This window comes from Meleagris gallopavo, chromosome 1, assembly GCF_000146605.3.
Source record: "Meleagris gallopavo isolate NT-WF06-2002-E0010 breed Aviagen turkey brand Nicholas breeding stock chromosome 1, Turkey_5.1, whole genome shotgun sequence".
NCBI lineage: Eukaryota > Metazoa > Chordata > Aves > Galliformes > Phasianidae > Meleagris > Meleagris gallopavo.
Window position 1 is genome coordinate 4,713,430 of NC_015011.2, and position 6,000 is coordinate 4,719,429.

Here is a 6,000-nt window from a genome sequence, read left to right on the forward strand (position 1 = left end):
ACACCAAGATCCTAAACAGGATTATGACTCAGAATTTTTGGATTTTGATAAGTCTAGTGATAACGATCACTTTGCCTTTCCCATTGCTTCCTGTCCTCTGCCTCACCTGCCTGCCAGACATTGTCTTTCACAGATATACCTGTTCGTTCTGCTGTTTCACAGCCTCATGTCAGTCTGGTTTAACTTCCCAGATAGGGATATCTAGCTGAGATATCCAAGTATCTTATTCTTCTTTGCTTCTAGTGCCTCTGCAACCAAGGAGATAATCACCAGCTAAGGGACCAGCCTGGGGGACAGATGGTGATGGTGTGGCTTCAGCTGTTGGAGCTAAACAGGAACTGGGTGCATGAGATGAGACTGAGAACATGTCTATGTTCTTCATAGCCATCAGCAGTTAAAAACTATATCTATGTTACATTTCTTTGGTGATTGGTGGAAGAAAATATTCACCTTTAGCACAAAGTTCACCCTATCATAAAATGAATGTGTAAAATAGCCCATATGAATGACACATCCTGACAATCAGGAGATCTCGGGAAGATTACGTGGGATGTAGAAATTTAAAAATAGCTGAACTCATTTCCACAGTAATTTGGAATCAAAGGGCTTTTACACGGTCACAGCAGTGATCACCAGAAATATGTTTAGAATAACTCAGCTGGGTTAGACCGTAAATTTGTGTTCCAGGTGCTTTGAAATTTTCCTAGTTACATTTTGCATTACTTATTCTATCAAAACATGGTAGAAAGAAGGCTAGTCTTATGAAAGAGCAAGCCACAAAGCTCCTTGAAAGTGAACAATCTTTGTGCACAAGCTTTTTCTGCTTTTGTGTGCTCTCTTAAATGTATGCACATCTATCTATCTGGGAGAGGCAACAAGTAAGTTGAAATGAAAATGTACCAGAATTGAACTAACAGAATTTACTCAACATACAGAAAATCTGTTCTCCATGTCTGTCTTAATCCATGCATTACGACTAAATCCACTTCTCTGCACCTGAGTCTACTCTCTACATCAAAGCAATTCCAATAAAAGCACTTACTTCGCAGTAATTCAGGTATTAATTGGCATTTTCTTTCCCTACTCCCCCCATCCCAGCCCTATTACTGTCTTCCTGGAATGATTTATTATGAGTGGTGAAAACTCTTGTCATCCTGTAGTGTGGAATAACAGAGAAGTGTGAATGGTGTTTGGAAGGACTCATTGCCTGATTTATGTTATGCCAAAAAATAAGCACTGTTAGCAGGCTTAGCGTTGCTAACAAATTTCTTCATTCGTGGGCAATGCAGTCACTTCTGCCAAATTGTGCAGCAATGCAGATTCAGAAGGACCAGTTCTTCCTCAATCCATAATGCCACTGATATTTTCTGTACTTTACATCTTTTTAAGGGTGGTTGAACGAGGTCTAATAAATATTACAAAGTTTACCTTTGATTGATACTGCTGAGTAAGCATGAAGATAACTGTTTCAAGGATAATCCACCTGAGCTGTACTAGATCTTAAAATATGCTGAATAATAAAATTATGAACTCTGATTTCCTTTCAAATGGAACACAAGCGGATGTAAAGAAATACCTCTCAGCAAGACATGAACACTGATGATTATTTGTGGGATCTCTTAGTTTGTTTGGTTTTGAAGAGAAAGATGTAGGTACTTTTGGAAATCTCGTCTAGAATATGCCTGGAATTGGTTGTTTATCCTGATTGGGAGTTAAGTGATTGTTTTCTTGGCTAAATTTCTTTGTAAGTAGGTCACAGTATGTACTACTTGCATGGAGGGAACAGGGACCTCTGTCCAAAGCACACTGTCAGAAATTTTCATGTCTGTTGGAAAATGGAAGCATTCAGCTTCCAAGGAGATTGACTTTGTCAAAGTCAAGTATTTTGAAAGAATCAAAAAATTATTTTTCAACCCAAAATTTATTCAGCAACATTCTGTCTCTTTACTAACACTAATAGCAGAGCTCAATTATGGCAAAGACTGTTTGAGAAAGAATTATTCCTGTCCCTAAAACTTTCACAACATAACCAGATAGTTTGTGAGGGCAGCATTGTTGTCGACTGTTCACTTTAAAGGTTTAAATGAACACAAGAAATCCGTGGCAGAGGCACAGCCATATCTTCTGAATTCTGTGCTAGTGCTGAAACCAATAGACCTCTGTTTTCTGTTTAAACTTAGCAGAAATTTTGCTGAACTGGCAGCAAGAGTAATAACATCATTGACGTCAGATTAGTCATTCATATGAAAAAGAATTCTTAAGCAATCATTAAAATGCTACAAGAGAGTATTTATTACTCATGGTGTAAGATTACTTATGGGGTAGATTTTTCTCCTGATCAAATGCCCACCATTCTTTCAACCAAAAGAGTAAGGTGACTAACAGAAAGTACTGTGATGTTGGCAGTGAATAGGAAAAATTCTGTTTCTATGATTTCTTCCTCATATGTAAAAGACATGACTGAATTAAAGAAAACAGATTTACTGCAAGTGCTCATCTGAACTGAAGCCATTTACTGTAAATAGGCATGAGCAACAAGTTAAAAACACACAGCAGATTTTGATCGCAGTGCAACAAGTTTTGCCTGGGCACAAGACTGTTGGCTTCTTCACCCAACCAGTGAGACACAAATCAGGCTAACATACATATGCATGTTTGATAAAAGTGCACAGGGTTATGTCCATATTACTCATTCGATAACAAGAGAGATACATGTTAGGGTGGAACTGCGTTAGCAAATTATCTCACAAAAGGCTATTTGTCTTCCCTGGGACATGTGCCACTGTTATAACAAGTCTGAATAAATCTACATTCCTGACTTCCTATCATGGAAACTTAACCCAGCTCAGCCAGTGAAGAGAGGCAGGCTGCAGCAAAATACTTGAAGGAGGAAAAAGTTGCCATAGGTCTTGCATTTTCCCTCCTGCAGTTCACATTTCTGCTCTTAATCCATTTAGAGAGGATGAAGGAAAATGCTCATACAGCACTGCATCTATGATGTGGATGGTTGGCTTCCCTTCCAAACCACTGTCCAGATGTTGAAACATTAATGACATTTCTTCTTATTCAGAAATAAGGACCCAAACAAGCCTTTGGTAGGAGCTATTGCTGCACTGACTGGCAGCCTTCGTTAAATGTGAAATGCAAATGTCTTTATTTCACTGCTCCTGTATTAACAGCAGCAACATCATGCCGTACTATAACCCTCTGCGCCACAGTTGTCTTCTCTGTGACATGGAGAATCATCACCACAGCAGAAACTTCAGGAATTCAAATTGAATGTTAGGAAAAATTTCTTCTCAGAGATAGTGGTGAGGTACTGGCATAGACTGCCCAGGGAGGGGTTGGAGTCACTGTCCCTGAAGTGCTCAAGAGAAGGACAGATGTGGCGCAGAGGGACATGGTTAGTGGGCATGGTGGGGTTGGGGTTGTTGGTTGGACTGGATGATCTTAGTGGCCTTTTCTAACCTTGATGATTCTATGATTTTAATTTGAGCTCCCTGTTGGCTCTGTTCAAACTGCCACTAATTTGTATTGCAGTGCACTTAAAACTTTCCCATGTTTTGTCTTTCAGCAATAAAGCAGTAGTAACTCCTTAAACCTCAATAGATATTCAAAGCTGGACTGTGTGCCCCTTAAATTAACCCAGCACAGATTGATAGGGAAGACTGAGCAGAAAAAGTGAGCATTAGACCTACTGTCTCCTCTACAAAACAAAGCAGAGAAGGATGTCCTGGATCGCATCTGCCTGTGCTCACAACCTTTACTTTGGGGTTATCAGCACTTTTGTAACCAGCCTCTGTCACATAGGTATTTACAAAAGAATTTTATAATCACACAATTCTGTTGTCAGCTTCCAAATATTATTGCGGTACTGACTTCAGAACAGTCAAAGATGGAAGAAAATAGCTCTGTTCAATTCCTGACCCTGTTTGCTGAAGCAAGGCCTAACCTGTGAAGTTTACATATTGTTTAATACCGTGACCTCCGTGCACTTGCTAATCCCACATCCACCACTCTGCAGCTTCTTTCTTGCCCACAGCCTCCAGACTAATACCCAGAAAGATGCTTGGATTTCCAAAACTGCAAACCACGCAGCTGTCAAATTGACAGGGGATGTTTTGTGGAGTCAGCACTACACCCCGACATGGCCAGGGCTGCAGGATCTCTCCTTCCTGTGGATAATCACATCTTCATGTGCATCAAGCCCCTTCCAGCTGCAGCAGGATTGCGATGCCAGCGGAAAGATTGCTTCTTACTCTCAGGGCAGTCTGAAATACTGCAATCAGGAAAAAGACGTTGGAGTTTTATTATTTAGTTAATCTTTTAAGGTGGGTTTAAAAAAAAAAAGGAAAAAAAGTTCCCCAAACTGATATTTATATTCTTTAAATCACCATTTTTTACTCATTGTGATGCTTCTTGAAAAAAAAAAAGATAGATTTTGTGTTTGATGGCTTTGTACTCCGGAATATCTGATCATGTTATGAACTCAGGAATATTCTCTTTTAGACAGGAATGCCCAATATTTTACTGGTTTAAAGCCTGAGTATTGGCTTACAGGGAACTAAGAAGGCCATAAACTCATGTTCTATTACTGCTCTACAGTGTCTGCACATTCACATGCTGCTCTGGTTTCAGCTGGGCTAGAAGTAATTTTATTCCTAATATCTGGTATGGTGCTGTGTTTTGGACTTACAATAAGAATAATGTTGATAGCACACCAATGTTTTAGTTTTTGCAGAGCACTGATTACGTGAAGTCAATGATTTTTCAGCTTTTTATCCTGCCCTGCCAGTGAGGAGCTGGGGATGTACAAGTAGATGGGAGGGAAGAGATCCAAAGCATCCGACCTGAACTGACCAGAGGGTTTTGTGAAATTGCATTGTACATCACTTGTTCTGCATCATTTTCTATTATTATATTATTACTTCTTTTTCTGTCCTTTTAAACTGTCTTGATTTCAACCCATGAGTTTTACCTTTTTTTCCAATTTTTTTCCCCCAGGAGATCTCTGTGTGGGCAGGCACATAGATCCCATGTAAGAATGATTGTATATAGCAGTTTATTTTTTTTCTAAAAAATATTGAGCCCTGAATATACTCATCTATCTATATCATCTAGATCTAGATCTATACCCATATCCATTTCTACACATATATATTAGTCCTATATACCTCACAAATACATATGTAGTCCTAATGTGGAAACCATTCCTTCCAAGAAAATGGCTTTTTACCCTACCATCTTAGAAAAACTTTCTTCTCAGAAATAACAACTCTCCTCCAGGAAATTCTGCTACTGAAACCTAAGTTTTCCTGGAATGTGTCAAAGCAAAAATGACACTAATTTGAATGCTCTGAAAAAGCAGTTCAATATGAAAATTTCATTTGGAAGTATCTTGTTAAAAATCAAGAACATCTCAATAGACTCAACCTGATACCATTCCTGAAAAAAAAGATCTGACTTTAATGACTAACTACTCTATGACTGTCCTGTTTTAAAGAGCAGGCACGGTACTAAATTTATGTGCAAGATACGAGTAAATTTGATAGAAAATAACTGATGGCAATAATGCATGAACAGTCTACCTGCAGTTTTTAAAAATCACTTATGATCTGTAACATAGCTGAAATAGAACAGCATTAAATCTTAGGTATCTATCAGTCAGCCCAACAAAGACACTTCTCCATCCTGCGCTCAGTGATGCTCCTTAACTCTTCTCTGTACTAAGTTTTTCTCTGTATTTAGAGAAACTAAAAACCCATCCAGTATTTTCGTACCATTAGCTGCTCCTGTCAGAGATCCCACAGCAGGCCTAAAGGTGCCAAAAGGAGATTGGTCATTGTGTTGAATGTTGGATACAGTGCATTATGTTACTCTTCTACTGGTAAGAACACAGAGGTTTGTGTCTTAACTAGAAGTAGAGGTATGGGTATTCATAAAGCACTCAACCTTATCTGACTGAGATACACGAAGAATCTTCTTCTGCCTGCTCTGGCT